Source organism: Hippocampus zosterae, chromosome 19 (genome assembly GCF_025434085.1).
Source record: "Hippocampus zosterae strain Florida chromosome 19, ASM2543408v3, whole genome shotgun sequence".
In the NCBI taxonomy this organism is placed as follows: Eukaryota; Metazoa; Chordata; class Actinopteri; order Syngnathiformes; family Syngnathidae; genus Hippocampus; species Hippocampus zosterae.
The window spans coordinates 1,733,619-1,753,639 of NC_067469.1; the positions used below are offsets into that span (position 1 = coordinate 1,733,619).

The following is a 20,021-nucleotide window of genomic DNA, read 5'->3' on the forward strand; positions in this document are numbered from 1 at the left end:
GGTAAACCCTCACAATTAAGTGATGTCATTGCACGTCTTGGTATTAAAATAAATCACATGATATCAAACTCCATAAGCTTCTCGGGAAAGAGATACCGAAGAGGCTTTGAGCTGACATTTTCTATTATTGTTATTGTTCTTCTTTTGGGGGGGGGGGGGAGGGGGGCACCTGATTAAAGCACATCCAATATTTCCTCTCCCTTCCATTTCCTGAGGGAAATAAGAGGCTATTTTGAAACTAAATGCTCCACCTGTCAAATGTGTGATAGATGACATGAGATTTCCACCAATAAGGCGGTGGAGCTGTGGGCGGAAAAACCCAAACTATGACATGGTCCTGATCAAGTCACTACAGAGCCGGAAGGCATTTGCTTTTTGTCTTTGATATACAAAATTCTCCCATTTTTTTTCTTCCTATATCCTATTTTTGTGTTCTTCATGGAAGTCCTGTAATTGGTTAATGCAAGTAACATGAGCTCAACAACCAGCCGAGAGACAACGGCGAGCAGATAATCAAGGGAGTTGAGGTCAAGAAAACACTATGATTAGAGTCAAACATTGCTTCGACACAAGAGCAAAAAAGAACATCATTTACTGAGGACGCGGTGTACAATTTCGACATCACAAGTTGTTTAAAGCGCCGACTAAGGCACAGGAGGTAAATGCTATCAGACGAATTCAGCCTCCGCCCGTACTAAATGTGGTGCTGGCACCGCGGTGTGATATGTCTATGTTTATAAAAGGTCTCATGCAGGGCACCGTCTCTGGCCCCCGTTACTTTTTTGTACAAAAATCATACAATCGGACCTTGTTAAATTCATTCATTCATTCATTCATCTTCCGTGTCGCTTGATCCTCACGAGGGTCGCGGGGGGTGCTGGAGCCTATCCCAGCTGTCTCCGGGCAGTAGGCGGGGGACACCCTGATTCGGTTGCCAGCCAATCGCAGGGCACACAGAAACGAACAACCTCACTCACACTCACACCTAGGGACAATTTAGAGTGTTCAATCAGCCTGCCACGCATGTTTTTGGAATGTGGGAGGAAACCGGAGCACCCGGGGAAAACCCACGCAGGTCCGGGGAGAACATGCAAACATTTTTTTTTACATCTGTATTTATGTGCGTTTCCCTTGCGGAATGAAACGGAAAACATTTTCGAATGACAACACACAAATTGTGAAACGATGGGGCTAATTTTAAGGCCGCGCAATGTGGATTTGCCAAATTTGGATTTGAGAGGAGACATTATCCTTGGGTGCTTCCGATTGCCAAGCACCACTTTGACTACAACTACAAAGTGGCAAGTTTTGCTCATTTCTTTCACCCCCATTCGTAGCATAACATGTTATCAAGGAGGATCCATCTCCTTTGATCCTGGCCGCCCCACTGCCCCCCCCCCCCACCCCTCGCTTTCAACAAGTAGCATAAATGACGTTCCATGCATCTATAGTGTGTGTCAGTCGGGCTCCAGTTTAATGGGCCGCCGCTTTCTGGTAAAGACATTTGCAGAGTAAATAAGGGATCCTTTCTAACACCGCAAATGGGGGGGGTGCTGCTTCTCCTGCTGCTGCTGCTGCTGCGGTACCTCTTAAAGAATCGTCACCAGCGTCGTCATGGTCTTGTGGGCCGAGAGCTGTGGTTAGACAATGAAAACGGATGGAAAACCAGGAGCTGGGCTTAGTTAAAGTTAAAGAGAAGCCATCAGCAATAGAGTTCATATGTGGTCCTTAAAGGTACTTCCAAAATACACGACATTTTATTGATTAGCAGTCGCTGCAATTTTTAAGGACTTTTATTAGTGAGAGTATTGGTAGGATTTTTGTTTGTTTTTTTTTTTGTTTCCTCAGGTGCCTTTTTTTTTGTCTTCCTCGTTAGGTTTTGTTTCCACCTGTTGTGGTCCTTCCGGGTCCCCTTGCGTCAACCAATCGGCTCCGTCGAGCCTTGGTGTCTCCTCCAGGTGTGCCTTGTTGTCTCGTCAGTGTGCTTGTATTTAGTTCGCTGGGTGATGTTAGTCTTTGTCGGTGTGTTGTTGTGGTCACATTGGTTTTTTTGTACTGTCGTGGATTTTTGTGGGGGGTTTTTGTGAACTTGGTTTCTTGGTGTTTTGAATGTTGTTTTTCCAGTTGTTTCTGTTAATAAACAGTATTTTGTTGACGATGCAACATGACAAGTATTTTGTCTTAGCGCCCGAAAGCTCGTCAATACCGCAATTCCTCGTTCCCTCATTGTAACTGTGTTTGAAATACACATTGAACGCACTGCCTCACTCACACTGTGGAGAAAACTCTTTCCAAGTATCTGCGCATGAACCAGAACAAAAACATTCGGGGTTTCCTTTGTTTAAACAATCTGATGTGTTTAAAAGCATGGATAATATATGGCGTTGGTCAACTTTTGTTTTCTGAAGTGGCTAAATCCTCACAGAGAAAGTCAGTTTGGGGGAAAGGGAAGTGAATCAAGGATGGTGTACTCCGTCTCAATGATGGAAAAATAAATTTACGGTTGTGATTATTTTGGAGACGTATGCATGTCATGAACTTCTCACACCATTGTGATGAGATTTCAATTGTAATTTCATATTTTCTCTCGGCCACAGCTCGTCGCCCAAGATTGTTCCAGGGTAACGTCATGCATGTCGCCGTCGGCTCACATTAGTACCTCATTCTCGAATGATTTACGAGCTTCAGGAGAGTGACGATTGCTCAGTTTGGACAAATTTCCAAACTTTCCTTGACATGGTTTCGCTGTTTAGAGTGAACTCACTCAACGGGCACTAAAAGGCAGTGCCACAAATGTGACGCGCCTTCTTTGCCTCACGCCGTGAATGCTACGTTTAGCGCGCTATTATCTTGCTCACCATGGTGGTGCAAAAGAACAAGCTTGCTTTTCACGTGTGTCTTATTTCGTTGAGCTGAATTCAACCAGTTTGTTTGGGCAGGTGTGAACACTGGGAATCGTGGTGGGGTGCATACCAAAACGACTGGACCGAGACCTTGAAAGGTGGTCTCTCTCTGTCTGACAACAAACAAATGTTCTCCGGGCATGAATGTGATTCACAAAAAACAATGCATAAAAATAGAAGTGTTATTCCGAAAGCTCCCATCGCGCTTTGAGTCTCGCTTTGCTTTGACAGAAACCAACCGAGGCGGGAAAGCTATGCCTGTCGCGCATCAATAGCAACAACAGTGCCGCTGCCATCTTAGACTGGAAGTCTTCATGAGGAGCATATTTAGCAAGTAGAACTTGGGGGAAAAAAAGTATATATTTGGTTTCTTTCCACAGAAAAGTGACATGAGTTTGGAACCGATCTGGGATTAGAGCAGGAACGGACCGGGCTGAAATGAGTTTTCTCCGCAGGGTGTCCGGGCTCTCCCTTAGAGATGAGGTGAGAAGCTCAGTCATCCGGGAGGGGCTCAGAGTCGAGGCGCTTCTCCTCCACATCGAGAGGAGCCAGATGAGGTGGCTTGGGCATCTGATTCAGATGCCTCCTGAGCGCCTCCCTGGTGTGGTGTTCCGGTCATGTCCCACCGGGATCAGACCCCGAGGAAGACCCAGGACACGCTGGAGACACTATGTCACCCAGCTGGCCTGGGAACGACTCGGGATCCCCCGGGGAGAGCTGGAAGAAGTGGCTAGGGAGCGGGAAGTCTGGGCTTCCCTGCTAAAGCTGTTGCCCCCGCGAGCTGTTGATGGTGGGTGGGGGCTTACGTCGCGGAGACGTGGTACTGGAGAGCATCACGACTGTTTTTACTCGTGAGCAGGTTTATGTTGTCGCTGCCATCCGTGCTAGACAGGAAACGAGCTTTATTAATAAGGTTAAGAGCACGCCACGCGTCGCTGACTTACGGCCTCCACGAACCAATGTGAAGGTGCATTGTTGACGGGTTTTTTTGGAAAATAAGGTCAGGGTGAAAACTGTGTAGGAAAGTCGGAAAGAAAAACATTCTCCAGGGGCCTCTCAAGAGCCAGGGGACTGAGCGCATGAAGCGAGCCCCCGCGTGTTCCAGGTGTTGTCTTTAATTGGCAATTGCGCGTGCAATAAAGCATTTCGCGTCTTTTCCCTTGTAAAAGTGCCTTCATTTCAGCTCCAAATGATGTAATTACCCCGCCGTCCCCGGCGAGAGGCGACAGACGTTTGCTCTCAGCGAGAAGTCGGGTGACGGCTTTGCCGAAATGTGTTTTCACTTCACAATGAAAACACTGGAAAGCAAACGTGTCTGCTTCCCCGATAATGGTGCGCTTTCATTTTAGTTTGCGCCGCCAACAAAACCTCCAAATCAAATGCTGATTTATTTATTTATTTATTTTGATGCACGTGACAACGAGCGTTCGGCAGTCGACTTTTGCAAACTTCCTGGAGTTTGAGCCCCAGCAGCAAGACGAATGTAGGTCAATGCTTGAAAAAAATGCTTCTGCTCTCATTTGGCGCCGCCATTCCGCTCAGCGTCATTACATTCGTATTGGCATCTTTGCGAGTAATTGACTATATTTGCAAATGGCATACGATTACAAAATACTGTTGCAAAACATCCTCCTATTAGCTCGTGTTTCCAACGCGAGCCCGAAGGTCAACACCGATGCCAAGTCTTGGTCGGCCGAGCTCGCGGAGACATGTAACAGTAACCCGCGGTTGCTCGACCGAAGCGGATCTCATGATCCACCTGAGAGTTTTTGAAACCTCAAGAACAAGTTGAGCCTGTCAAGTTCATGCCACGTCACGAGGACTCTTTCTGAACAAGGGGAAATTCCACAGCGGTCTTGGGAACAAATAACGAGAGGAAGAAAAGGGAAAATATGACTTCATCCTGAGGCCTACCTGGCGAGGATTTTTTAAATGCGGTGATCACTGGTCTTTTTTTTTTAAGCCCACCCCCACCAGCACCCCCACTGTGATTTGACCGTTCCACCAAATACCTTGTGTTGGATTCAAACCACGAATGAAGAGGGGGAGATGGCTTGCTTTGTGCGGGGATTCGTTTGCTTTTGCCTGATTCGATAATCCAATCCTGCAAAAACAGCCAAATTGCAGAGTCAGTTTCAAGTACAGTGAGATTTTTTTTTTTTTTCCGCCTCGGTATCAAAGTGATCCGCTTTCCGGGCACCCACCGCTGAGGCTGGTGGCGATTATCAGGAAAAAAAACTTGGCTTTGGCGTCACAGCTCTCAATGATAATAGATCATATTCAAATTTAATGGCAGGATAATGTCTGTGAGTTTGTCGGAAAATATCCGCCGCCACAATTTTGGGTTCGTATGAGAAAAAAAAAATAAAAAATCACTTAGGGCCCAGTCATTTCAATTCCATACGTAGAAACTCGTTGAGTCCCTTTTATATGATGTCATCAAACGTAATTTGAAACAAAGTGTTTTTGTGAGCTTTTATTCGGGTATGACGCAAAAAATAAATGCAACCGAGAAACTGTAATAAACTGCTCGCAACGCCGAGGGTTAAACTGGAGTCTTGCTGGTTTGAAGGAGCGTGTCCTCACTTAGACAAAATACCAAAGGGCAAGCCCCCCCCCCCCCGCCCCGCCTGCTTACGGTTCACCATTTACAACGACGGTCTAATTATAGCTTGACAAAAGGTTATTTTAATGTTTCAGAATCAAGCAATCAGTGCGTCGTTTCGTGTAAAGGCTGGAAGAAGAGTTTAAAGTGCATACCCCATTTTTAATCTGTTGATGATATAGGAAAAAAATATATTTCGGGGGGGAGTAAAGGGCGGGGATTGGTGTCATTTACTTGAAAATCATTCATGCTATTTGCAGCAGGACTTGGTCCCGACCTGCCATGACTCGTGGGGGTTTTATTCATCCCTTCTCAAGTTCTTCTCATAACACCGCTTGTTGACACTGGACCTTCTTTTGGGATAACTGTCGCAAAGAAAAGGCAAAACAGACGTTCGGAGTTAATCCTTAAATGCTCACTGAACTAAAGTATGCCGAGGTGTAATACAATATTAAGGCGATGTCTCGCGTAGCGTCACGCATGACGGCGGCTAATCTTTGGGAATCTTGCGAGTGGCGAAAAATGAAAAACGGTCATCTTATCGTGGCCGAAATGAGGTTGGGAGATGGCGGCGTGCGGAAATCTGACTTGATATATCATTCCCGACTCACGTTGTTGTTGTTCAACTTTCCAGCCCCCGCTTCCTTTCAGAGGAATTGACATCAGGGGACGTTTAACTCAAGAGCTTGTACGGCGCACGTCTGTTTGTGTACACAGAATCAAGTGCGTTAAGGTTCCAAGACGAGCGCTCGCTTTTCACAAAAGACCTTTTCCTCCAGGCGAAGAACCGAAACGCCGAGTGAGCAATAAATCCGGCACTTAGGGGAATTCTAAGTGTCCAGAACTGTTCCTCAAGTCCACAGCCCCCGAGTGCCGTCAAATGTTCTTTGGCCCCCGCGACATCCGCCGTCTGTGACCCCTTTAACTCCGTTTTGTTCTCGGCATCGCGGGCCCCCTCATACGAACCCCCCATTAAACCCCCCCTGACCCCCACCCCACGCCTCGAAGACACATAGCCAGCAAAAAAAACCACCTTACAAGGCTGACACCCCATGAGACGGACCCCTCTTGACTGTGTTCCCGCACACTAGCCCGCTAACCTTTGACCTCGGCGGCACCTCTGCCGCTCTGTGTGGCTGCCCTCGCATTCCAGTACAGCTCTGAAACCCGAGACCGCTGTGAGCTCATCGCTAGCCCGCACATTTTCAGGAGTTAAATGATACCCAAAAAAAAAAAAAAAAAGAGTTGGAAGAGAAAACGGACAGTGCGGGGTGGAAAAAAAAAAGAGGGAGAGGTGTAGGACAGGTCTGGAACTGGTTCTGTTTGTGTCTGCTAGCCAAGGCACCTCGGGGGTTAAGTTACACGAGCGACGGCGAGGAGGACGGAGAAGAAGCCCGTCTTTGCTCGCTGGCTGTCTGTCTGCCTCCTTTCCTTTCCCCTTCCGCGGCTTTGACTGACTGCTCCCTTCATTTTGCTCTTGACACGCGCGAGCGAGCCGGCCGCCCTCCCATATGTGCTTGAAATTTAACGACCTCGTATGTGGGAGCCGTCCCGGGAAGCCAGGGTGACCCCGGTGAGCTCGTTTGCCACTCTTCCTCTCCGCTTTGACCACAACTTATACAACGACGGTAAGTGTCCCTCTTTAAAATGCCGTGCAGCGTTTGTCTTTAAAAAAAAAAACACACATGCCCAATCCGAATGACAATTTTTAAAAAATTTTTTGATTGACACCGTCATTGAGTGTGTACTACTTTGTGGTGTGTTTAAATTCCAGTAACCGTGTCATTGTGTGACAAATATTTTGACTGACGTCTCGCAAATACGTGTAGAATCGTTCAAATGCTCTTTGTCTTCCATCTGGGGATCCATATTGATGAGCTCTCCCAATTAATCACGTCGCACCTAATTAAACCAATCAGTCTTACTCGCCTGCTGATTTGGGAGGATGTGGGAAAAGTTGAGAGAGAGAGAGAGAAGAGGGGGTGATGAGTGGGGGGGGGGTGAGCCAGCTCCAACTTCAAGCTTCAAGCTTCAAAGTGGGACCTTTTTATTTCATGCATTATTCAGGATTGTCTTGTTTCTTTCCTGCTCCCCCCCCCCCCCCCCCCGCCTGTTGTTTAGTGACCCGCTGCACTTGTCAGCCATTTTTATTTATTTTATTTTGACGTCTCTCTGAAGCTCGCTTTAAAACACTTACTGATGATTTTAATAAGCGGTCTAAAATATGAAAGGTTGAGCGCGCACCGTTTTACAAGGCGTACGAGAATATTCGCATCCTTGCACGGTGGTTATAAACCCCACCCCCACCCCACCCCCGCCAAAATAAATAAATAACACCAATAATATTAATCTGGAGGGATTTCAAGTTTCGATCCGTAAATCTGTCACCGTTTCCTCTCGACGCGGAAAACAATCCGAAGCATTTTCACGCTATAACTTTAAAATGTCTGAGGTGAAACGGGCGGCAATTATCTTGCGACCGTCTCATTATTTAAATGGCCGTGAAGTGCTTCCGTTGCTCTTGCTGAAAAACACACAATTCTTCTAAGGGGAAATAACTTTGATCAAAAGCTTTTTATTTTTAATTCTTCGCCAGGGAGAGGTGCCCCAATAACCTCCCATTTCACGAAATTTACTCTCACCGCGCTACCAGCTGCCAATGGACGTGATTAATGAGTCGACATCCCAGCGGACAGGGAAGAGCAACGCGCAACGTCCGTCGTCAACAACTCATAACCTCAACATCTTAATGAATGCGTTGAGGTCACTGAGGGCTTTTATGGACACGCAAGTGGCTTTTAGCCGGGTAGTACTTATTCAAAAATAAAAATTAAATATCCCATTAAAAATAATTGGAAAATTGTTGTTTTTGCAAAAAAAAAAATCTTCAGCAAAAAGTAAGCTGTGACCGGAGATCAAGCGTCCTCGTTCTGAACTAACTTGTGCAGTTTGTTTTTGTTGACGATGCGATCGGAGTGTGGAATTATTCAACGTTCCTCGATTGAAATGTATATCCTGGAGTGGAAACAGTTGTGATGGTCGCTCAACCTCTCATTTATGAACTTATTATTATTTTTGACTTCAAGTTGCTCATCTCACAGATTCTCCCTTGAGAATCTGTGAAGAGTGTGTACCTTGAAGCGTATATGCGATTTGGCTTTGACTCTGGGGTCATTTGGAATCCGAGATCACAAAGTCCAGGCTGAGTTTTGCTTCCATTGTGTGTTGTTGAGCGGATTCTTTGAATTCAAATTCACTTTTGGGGAGACTCTAAACCTCTATGAGCTGAAGTAGTTTTAGACTCGGCTGAGGTCTGAAGGCATGAATCAGACATTGTCTGGCATTGGAAATGACCCCGAAAACTGAACTCGGAGATGTAGTCGGGCAATAGCAGAGCGGCGAACAAGTCGAGGAGTATTGCGAGGGTGAGGAGGGGGGGTGACTGGGCAGAGTAGAGACTGGTCCAAGGCCGACTGGGGAATCCAGCACAAGGAGAAGCTTGTTCTTGTTTTTTTTTTTCCTCCACATGTACCACAGAGACCTAGAAAAAAATGCATATTATTTCAAAATACCAGCAATAATGTCATTATCGGCAAATAGAAGAATGAGGGTTAATTGGAGTTAAGTGTCTGAAAAGAAAAAAGCGAATGTTTTATGCGCATGTATAAATATGCGAGGCCGAGCGTTCTGCCGACGGTGCAGAAGCAGCAGGATTCCTACCGCCGCTTTTAAAACAAACACAATTCAGCCCTCGCGAAAGAACGCCTCGACTGTATATTTTGGGGAAAGGTAATAGCCGGCTATTTGAGCTCCGATCATTAGATTCGAGTCATCGTGAACGCGAGATGAGAAGAACATGTCGAAAACAGAAGGACGCTGCCTTAAAAGGCCGAGAAATCCAGCGCCTCCCGTTCCCGCCGGGAATTCGAGCTCCTGTCGTTTTCTCATCCGACAAGCCTCGTCTCCCACTCGCGACCGCCCTCTATGTGCGCTCAAAATGGAAAAAAAAAAAAAGTCGCCAATGATTCAAACGTGCCAGATACACACAAAGAATTCGCCATTCGCGCGGATTTAAAAGCGAGAATAAAAATCCGAATAGCGCGACAAAGGCTTGGAAGCGGTTGACTGATGAGGAGGCGGAACCCGTGCCCAGCGTGACATCGAATCAATACCTGGTGATGAAACAATCGGTGATTTGGATTGCTGCTGATTGTTGCTATATTTTATGGAAACGGGACGTGGGGCAGGGCTGCATATAACACAAATGGCAAAGTACGGTTCAACGTAACCTTTTTTTTTGGTGGGGGGGCTTTTGTAAAAAGTGAAAAAGGAGCGGTGTTCAAATGAAACATCGATTTGATCGAGAAAACGAACCCGAGGATGTTTCAGTGGTGGTTACGAAATCGGCAAAGGCGATTCACACGGCCATGGAGAGCATTCATTCATTCATTCATTCATTCATTCATTCATTCATTCATTCATTCATTCATCTTCCTAACCGCTTGATCCTCACTAGGGTCGCGGGGGGTGCTGGAGCCTATCCCAGCTGTCTCCGGGCAGTAGGCGGGGGACACCCTGAATCGGTTGCCAGCCAATCGCAGGGCACACAGAAACGAACAACCATCCACGCTCACACTCACACCTCGGGACAATTTAGAGTGTTCAATCAGCCTGCCATGCACGTTTTTGGAATGTGGGAGGAAACCGGAGCACCCGGAGAAAACCCACGCAGGCCCCGGGGAGAACATGCAAACTCCACACAGGGAGGCCGGAGCTGGAATCGAACCCGGTACCTCTGCACTGTGAAGCCGACGTGCTAACCACTGGACTACCGGGCCGCCCCCATGGAGAGCAAACGATGACTATTTAGATGTGCGCCAAAATACTACTTTTTAAAAAAAATAATCATTTGTGAATTTTTATCCTTATCCACCCCCCCCCCCCTCCACCACCCCAAAAAAAGCACACCTTGCACTCCGCTCCTGTCAAACCGTCAATAATAATCAACTTGAGTGAATGATCTGTTTTGCTCAGGAGTTTAAGTTTACGAAACGCGGTCTGTCGTCATTCATTTTGGCGGACTCGAATGTTCCCCTTTGAAGTGCCGCAATTAGATTGAAGTGAAACGGAAACCGGAAATCATTTTCGTCTCCATGCAAGGGACTTTACTGGCATGATGAACTCATAGGTGAGCACCCAGTCAGTTATTCCTCATGTCTGCGTGTCTCCGTGGCGTGGAAATGATGACGGAGTATTGTAGGAACCGCTCGTCCCTGCGTTTGAACAATCTGGTCATTTGCCATCGCATCTGGCCTATGAAAGAGCTCTTATTATGGATCCCATTGCTATTCTTGGCAAGCCACGCCCTTTTGCATACCGTCGCTAAGTTCGAAGGCCGGCCGGAGGCGCTCGACCGGAGCGAACTGAGCGGCTTCCTCATAAGTTGTTTATCAGACGGCAAGCTTGTCGTTGAGAATCATTTCACAGGCGCGGTCTTTTCAAATATCTTTTTGGGGGTTTTGACGCAGGAGTGCGTCTCGGCGAAGCGGGACCGTTAGCGTCACGCGAGACCACCTCGAACAGAGGCCGTAAAAGGAAGTTGTAATTTCACAGATCATTCAAAGGAAATAAAAGAAAAAGATGGCAGTAGCTAGAAGAGCACATTTGAAATCATTTGTTGAAGTTGTGCGCCGTGTCTGACGGCCGAGGGTTGACATGCAAGTTTTATTGGCTGTGAGCGCGGCCATTGGTGTTTGCTTTGGAGCCTGCTGAAAGAGGCCCGAAAAGCCCCCGGTGAGCTCCAGACCAGCTGCCGGCAGGAGTTGCCGCGCACGACTTGGAGCCGAGCTCCTTGATTTTTTTTTCTGCTTCGACCGCGCTGAGCCTTTAGCCGACTCCGCCACATTTTGGATTCCGCACCAGCCTCTGTCCTCATCTCCCCCCCCTACCCCCTTCCCCCGTCTCCTTCACACCTCATAAAAACACAATTTGTCTCTCGGATCTCATCTTTTGCCGTAAGTCCTTTTTTCAAATTGTCATTTACAAGCAAAGTTCGTAGCCCGTCAGCATGACTGCCGCGCGACTAATGCATTCGCTGACTCGTGTTACACGTTTCCGGAACAGAACTCGCGTCGGAACACATTGATAGGTCGAGAAGATGGACGATGTATCCTCTCACGCACTCGCATCAAAGCAAAAGATGCCTCCGAGACGACGCGGAGGATTAATGTGCCCAGAAATGTTTCAGTGGCAGCCGCGGTACAAACGGATGAGGTTCAAGTTTTTTTTTTTACGTGACGTGATTTTTTTGCAGGCAGGCCGACGCTTATCCAAGAGAGAAGTCAGATAAACTTAAGCGATATCTTTTTATTTGCTTTGCTTTCGACTATAATCCCGACTGAAGTGGAACTCCGTAAAGCTCAGACCGACACCAAGACCAGACCCATCCGAAATGAGGAGCAAATAACACACTTTGCGAAGGGGCGCGTAACCTGCACGTGCCTCCATTTTGGCCATCCGTGTCTTTTCGATGTGCCGCATATCCTGTTCATGGTTGTCGGAGAACAGCTGCGACTCGACCGGCTGCCTACGTTTTGTTTTACTGTTCCGAGAATTTCAGGAAAATCCTTTGCGATACGGAGCGTAATGTGACATTTCATTTGTCGCTCTTTCGCCCATGCCCGACCTCACAACGGTTCGTCGAAAACTTTCGCACTCTCTTGCTCATGAGTGCTTCCAGTTTGGTGTCCCGGAGCAAACCTCGTTCACCGTGCTACGCCTGGCCGGGCATCCGGTTTTCTATGACACGCCTTCCCGGCTCACCTGATCATTTTGTGACGGAAAGCAGATTAGACTTTACGCGCGGTGAAAGCAGGTCTAAGTTGTGGCGCATGTGTTGTCATGGGCCACCATGTCTGTTCTGCACTCTGCTGACGTGTGTTTGCGGATGTAATTGATATTTGTTGAGTATGCAATGAATGGATTATGAATACGATTGTCATCTTGAATCTATTTTTAAAAGCACCCCCGTACCGCGGCACAATTGAGACCTAACTTAATTCACCATCTGATCTGCAGAACGTTTCCTTCTCGGTACGGCGGTTAACTTTGCGTTCACCCTCATGTGTTCTCGCTTATATCTTGCGAGTGACGTAAAGGACAGTCGGAAATCAGATTGAGATGTGTCGGCTCACTCGGAAATGTGATTTGAATCAAATTTCACCGCACCGGCAGCATAAGTCGCAGTTATTTCTTACCATCGCACTTGATTAAAAAAGGCTCCGGTTCCAATCGCGATCATCCAAAATCTTTTTTTCGTCAGTGTAAACATAAGACATCGTCGTCATTTTTGTCCTTTCCTCCCGTTTGAAGCCACTCTGTCTGGCCTTTGTTTGACACTCCTTTTTTTCCCTCACCAGACGGGATGACATCATCTTTTGAGTTACCGCTGCAATACCCAAACAAAACTTCAATTCGAAACTAAACACCACATAGGCATTACGCAACTCCCCACGCATCCTGTTTTTGCTTAAGCCTCTTCTTTAATAAATTTGAAGTCTCTGGATGATATGAAAAAAAGAGAGTTTTGATATGAGGTAAAATATAATTGTATTTATTATGTAACACAAAGCGTAACTCGATTTATGTCTAATAAAACTGTCGGTCAAACTGCCACTTTTTTGTTTCTTGTGTGTGTGTGTGTGCGGTCGTTTCTTTGGCGTCAAGGCTCTTGCACACTACACCCTTCATTTGATCACGTTGCTTGCTATCAGGTGCACGCCGAGTGATGCATTCCTTCTGTCTCCAAAGATTCACGGTAATTATACAGTAATTGCTTGTCCAGCCCCGCCGCCCACCCACCCACTCTCTTTGTCCCTACTGAACCTGGCTGAAAGAATGTGAGTTTAGAAAAATAAAATAAAATTCTGCCCACTGGCAACGCGCTGACACATGTTTCAAGATCAAATTATTCCAAATAATCAGCGCTATATTCACGCAGAAAGGAATCATCTCTCCCAGGTGGCATACAGTTTTGTCTTTGTTTGAGGAAAAATAAGCGCTCTTGACTGAACGTAGCCACAGGCAAGTATCCGGCTGAACCGCATTCCGCTTTCACATGACCTTCGAGCAGACCCGGCCTGCAGCGAGAGCTGCACTGTGTACTGCTTGGCCACGCCCCCTTTCCACATTTGACTGGCTGCGATCGTTTAAGACCCGTTTGTTTTTCTTCTTCTTCTGCCTCCTCACCCTTTTACAAGCCCGACTCTATTCCTCCAGGAATGCTATTGGCTTGTCAATTTCATTTTGTGTTGCATTTACGGCCGTATTTACAATCGTCTCCAGCCGGCGCGTGGCCTCTGAATTTCAGGAAATGCGCTTTCTCTCACAGAATATGTCGGCGCATCCTGTGTTTGGTCAGGGTTCATGGCAAGAATTCATCCGGTCACGCCCAAACTCGGGAAAAATACCAATTAATCACATCAAGCTGTGCTAACACGTGCTGCACATGTATTAGCTTGGCATTCATCATATTAGCACAAAATTTGCAACTGTTGCAACGCCGGGAAATGAGAAAAGTTTCTTGTGCGTCGTTGACACGGGCGCTGTAAAACGTGCCTCTATACTCGTACCCTTTTCTAAGACATCAATTGACCGTGCGGGCTGTGTCATTTAAATTCCAATTAGTTAAATGAAGCAAATAATGGGACACGCTGTCGAAAGAGCGCATTATTCTTCAAATTAGTCATAGGCCTGGACTGGAGTGTTTTTAAGCTTTATTCCAGTTTAATTTCATGGGCAGATCTGAAAAGATGAAAGGGCGCCCAATGTCCAAGTGGCATGTGCTTTCCATCGGGCGTCAAAAAGACAGAAATGATCAAATGTTGCGTTCGCTTTGGTCTCTAATTGATTTTGAATGAGGCTTCACATTAATTTCCTTATTGACTAATAGCACGCAATAAAATATGGGCATACATCCTAGCATCATGTATTTGATGGTCGCTGCTTTGGATGCCGGACGTTGTATCGGTCTGTCGTGGTGAAGAAGGAGCTGAGCCAAAGGGCGAAGCTCTCAATTTACCGGTCGATCTACGTCCCAACCCTCATCTATGGTCACGAGCTATGGGTCGTGACCGAAAGAACGAGATCCCGGATACAAGCGGCCGAAATGAGTTTTCTCCGCAGGGTGTCCGGGCTCTCCCTTAGAGATAAGGTGAGAAGCTCGGTCATCCGGGAGGGGCTCAGAGTCGAGCCGCTTCTCCTCCACATCGAGAGGAGCCAGATGAGGTGGCTTGGGCATCTGATTCGGATGCCTCCTGAGAACCTCCCTGGTGAGGTGTTCCGGTCATGCCCCACTGGGAGGAGACCCCGAGGAAGACCCAGGACACGCTGGAGAGACTATGTCACCCAGATTGCTTGGGAACGACTCGGGATCCCCCGGGGAGAGCTGGAAGAAGTAGCTAGGGAGAGGGAAATCTGGGCTTCCCTGCTAAAGCTGTTGCTCCCGCGACCCGGCCCCGGATAAGCGGTAGATGATGGATGGATGGATGGATGCTTTGGATGCGGTTTTGCAGCTCGTCAGGGCAGACGCAAGGGGAGGGGGGGGGGGGGGGGCGTCTACCTTGCCCATTGGTGAATTTTGATGACGTCAAGCAGCGGCGGTGGTCCGAGCTCGAACGGCGCTGTGGTGCACCGTGTCAAATACGCCTTTGCCAATCAATCACGACGCAAATATGAACACTCACTCGTATTTGCGTACTTTTGCAATTCCTAATGCTGCAGCCAGGCATGTTTGTGGAGAAAACCGAACCAACCCCGAGGAGGACTACAAATGTGATACATAAAGCCCAGCCAAGGTTTAAACCTGCTTCGCTTTGAAACGCTAGCCACATGTTCTACCGTGATGCCCGAGTTTTCCACATCAGAGGAATAATTTATTCTCCCCCTCATTTTTTTTTTCTTTTCGTTTCTTCTTCAGTGGAAAGTTGGGGGTGGGGGGGGGGTGATTTTTAGGACCCGTTTAATCCCACAGAGAAAGCAAAATGAAAGCTTATACAGTCGGACCTTGTTTCATGGTTTATAATGTTTTCACTTCACGTCATTCATTTGCCATTTGCCGATTTTTGCTTACAACGAACAAGTTTAAGACGGAAACGTCATTATAACAACCGGATTTTCCCCACAAAAATCGGGACAATGAAACATGGGAAGCCAATCTCGCATACGAACAAAATGTAGCGCGTGGGATTCCCCTCCATTGCTTAGCAACGCGACTGGTCGCCTCGTACATTGTTGTACTTCCGGAGGCACGGCGCGGTCTTGAGCACACGCTCTGAAAACGATCAAAAATGGCCGCCATTGAATGACTTTTAATGGCCGTGTGAGCCTGAGCTTGAAAGCCCAAATGTTTTTGGTGGGGCGCTTGATGATGATTTAATAAAAAATAAATAAAAAAGGAACATATACAAAGTACAAGCATATGGGAAAGGTCCTGGCCTCTTAAATCAGACGACATCTTGCTTCGGGGGGGTGATAGACAAGGATATCATGTGGTGGTGGTGCGGGGAAGTCATGAACAGACACGTTGAAATTGAATATCCCCAACAAGAACGGGAAGCCGGGGCATGTGTTTGAAAAATGCCACATCAGACGAAACGACGTGTCGGCCGGGGTTTAGGCAAATATGTCCGCCGTTGCGACGAGTTGTCGAGGCTTTTGATCAAAAGCCGCACGTGGAAATAAAAGATGGCGAGCGGAACAGAATGCATTCACACAATTCCGAAATCAATTATATTATCGGGGCTTGGTGTTCTTTTGTTCAGTGGAGGTGCAGGCAGTTCACCCCCCCCCCCACCACCCCCCCCCCCCCCTTGTAAGGGCATCTGGTGCACATTAAAGGAAGACCCGATGCTCCTCGGTGAAACATGACTCAAGGATGGATGGAGGCTTTTAGACCACTGTCTGCCTTCCCACACGTAGCCGTGCTATTGTTGATTTGTCCGTCGCCCAATAAAACATAAAACTCTGTTACGAGACGGCCAGAAAACTCGGATTCATCTACTTCTCGGTCTCTTTTGCTTTGTTTTTATTTCTTACGAGGTCGTGGTGCCTCGGAACAAAAAGCAGGCTGTTCAATATTTTTAAATGAGCTTTGCGTGCAGACGCGACAATTTAGACATTTGCTGAATTTCCAAACGACATCCTTTAACTCTATTTTCTTCTTGTAAACGGATCAGGCAATGCAGGATTAGGAACGTACGCGAACAGTCATTTGGTTCCCAGCAGAGACCGAATTACCTGCGTAAGTGATCATACGCGGGGGCCTCGTTTTGTTCCAGTCAACATTGCTGCGGGTCGGAGTCTTCCGCTTGCGCCGCCGTCGCCGCCGCCTCCCCGGGAAGCCTTTATTCGCTTATGTCAGGATGCAGCGCTCACATTTGCTCCTCTGTCGTGGCGCCGAGGGAAAGCGATGTCCCCCGATGCCACCTGCGGCGCGAGCAAACAAGGCTTGTCGCCGCAACAACGAAAACAATCGCAACAAAAAAATGACGAAAAAGCAATCCGGATGACCGCATCAACCGAGTGATCGCTTGTTGTAATGTTACACGGACGAATATGTGAGGTCCTTTTTGAAACGATTTGACCCAGGGGAAGGTCACGGGGTCAGAAATCATCACTTATGCCTTTAAATTTCGCTCTGAAGGTCAGACATTGCACGGACTGCCCTCGGGCTTCCGTATGTGCATGTGTGCGGCGTGTTTTTGTTTGTTTGTTTTCTAATTTGCTAACCGTGAGAAAATATGCGAGATGAGATGAGAAAGCAACTTGACACGCCGAAGTCGAGCCATATCTGCTTCCGCGTGCTCAGCCTGACAAGTACTCATCGTGGCCCCGAGGACGTGTCAGAGGGAGAGATAGAGAAATAACACGTTGCTTCCATTGCTTTACCTAATCAAATGCAAGGCCACACAATGTCTCTCTTTGAGTGCGTGCCACTATTCCGGCACAGGTTTCCATTTTCAACCCTGCGGGCGCATGAGCAACGCGTTTACTTCCGATACCAAGGCGTGTGGGTCATTTTGCACGGAAAGAAAATATCAAAAAGCCTTTCTACCTTCCGTTTTTACTTTCCTGCGGAGTCATGAGCTCAACTATTCACTGTTCGACGTCGCCGAATAAATCCGTGACAGCATTGAGAATCCATTGAGCGTTTCAAGATCTCGGAAAACTGATTCATCCGAAAATAGGCACTGCCGGCGAGGTCGGTGGTTTGCGGGGGTGGGGGGGGGATGAGCACCCGGAAACAACCTCTAATATGCTTCTTTGAGAATCACAACCAACATTTTTTTGATCTGCGGCCCTGCTCATCTACTAGAGAGGTCTGGCTTTAAAATATATATATATATATATATATATATATATATATTGCCCTGCGATTGGCTGGCAAGCGATTCAGGGTGTCCCCCGCCTACTGCCCGAAGACAGCTGGGATAGGCTCTAGCACCCCCCGCGACCCTAGTGAGGATCAAGCGGCTCGGAAGATGAATGAATGAATGAATGAATGAATATATATATATATATATATATATATATATATATATATATATATATATATATATATATATATATAATATATATATATATATAATATAATGTGTGTATATGTGTATATACACATAGAGACACTGGAACATGAAATGTATTTTTAAATTAAATGTAAATTTGAACCGAACTGACTAACATTTGGGGTTTTGGGGGAGTCATGGGAGGCACAAATTCACGGGATCATGATTAATTTTTTTTATGAGTGAAGTTGTCGGCAAAGGATTGAAGACATCCTTCTCACTCGCAAGTACCCCCCAAAAAACTTGAGACTTTGCCATGAATACCCCAATTATTGAGGATAATGAATTGATTTTATTCATATTACATTTTTGACACGGGACTTCCTACTGGTGGACGCATTTGCATGAATAAAATATAAAAACATGGCGGATTTTTGCGAAAGCTGTTCCTCAGCCTGTTAAACATGTTTCCATAAAAGTATGTCCTCATAAATAATCATCTCCCCATAGCAATCAAGATTGTGTGTTTATGTGAAAAAGGAATGCTATAAGAATAAAATCCCAATTTTGAAAAAATAAAAAATAAAATAAAAACGCCACAAACTTCATCTGTGAGCAGTTCGCATGGTTGGGCTTCCTGGTTCCAGAGGCTCTTGCCCCGGAATTATGGGAGCGCTTGATGAGTAGTTGCGTCGATTTGGAAGGTCCACGGCGAGAGGCCTCGGCCGCGGCTGGAAGACCATCAGAGAGCAGAGTCATTAGAAATCCCTCATTTGCACTCTGCAGTGTAAACGGCCCAGCGGTCCGCATCGAAAGGAAGCCGGACGAAAGATCACCTCTGTCGCATTGAAATCGGAGCATGCACAGAGGAGGGGGGGGCTGCCAAAGCTGACTTGTGGGGGAGGGGGGGCGGTGCTGACAAGAGTTATGTGCTCCTATTTATTGATATGCTCGCACAAGATCACTAAACCGTTTCACGGGAGGGGAATGAAATCCGCATTTTTTAAAAAGTAGATTCCTTCCTCCCCCAGAAGCACCGCACACATTAAAGGGGTGACAATTTACCTTCATAAAAGCCCAAACACACGATGGAGAGACAATTTTGATTGTACTTAACCCCTCATTATGGTCATTATTTTCCTCTTTTGGTTTCCCTCACTTAGCAGGAAGTGATCCCGGCGCAGGATGTCCCTGAACGCGTCTTAAAAAGCAGAACCGAGGATAATTGATAATATTTTTTTTTTACCCCTGACATCACCCCGCAGTTAACGAAGTGCCATTTACAAGTTAGCCACTAAGCTATTTAGTTTTCCGATCGCGGTCGTTCAGATTTTAGATTGAAATCACTTTTGCTTGCATTTTTTTTTTTTTTTGGAATGTGTTGTCGTGAGAGATTGGCTTCACTATTTAGGTAAGGGAGGTGTGGGTTGAGGTAAACGGTCCTCCACAGCTCCATTACTCTCCTACATCATCTCTCCTCCGCACGGTGACGGTGGCGTATTCAATAAGCCGCGTCCACTTTGGAGCAATGGGACAAAAATGTGGAGGATTACATTGAAATCCCGCTCCTCACCAAATGGAAAGGACATCACGTCGCATCACCGATGCTAAAGATATTCTACCTTAACCGTATTTTTAAAGCCTCTTAGCCCAATTATGGGACATTAATGCATGAGCACGAACGGCAGAAGTTACAACTAATGATGATGTCGACACCACTATGAAGCACGAGGCTAATTTATACCTAAAAAAAATGTTCAAATGTCTTCATTTTCACATCAAAAAATGGAGCTGCAGCTAAGGGCTCGGTTGCTGAAGTCTTTGCGCAAACTGAGCTGTGTCTTTGGTCGAAAGATGTTTTAATTTGGAAGACTAAAGAGCCAACTTATGTGGCGATTTATGTGCGTCAACTTGCTAAAATCTGTACCGAAATGTCAATGTCAAGTGTAA

The 20,021-nt window shown here is 46.7% G+C and overlaps 2 protein-coding genes across 2 annotated transcripts in view; both read left to right on the forward strand.

Moving 5' to 3' along the window:
* Positions 1 to 20,021, forward strand: part of LOC127592012 (proteasome subunit alpha type-6) — a 224,603-nt gene that overhangs the window by 60,004 nt on the left and 144,578 nt on the right. The gene's annotated exons all lie outside the window — the stretch shown is intronic.
* flrt2 (fibronectin leucine rich transmembrane protein 2) overlaps positions 6,846 to 20,021 on the forward strand; it is a 33,119-nt gene continuing 19,943 nt past the window's right edge. Inside the window, exon 1 of the mRNA XM_052052321.1 lies at positions 6,846 to 7,136. The gene's annotated coding sequence lies outside the window, so the exon portion shown is untranslated. The remainder of the gene's footprint in view (positions 7,137 to 20,021) is intronic.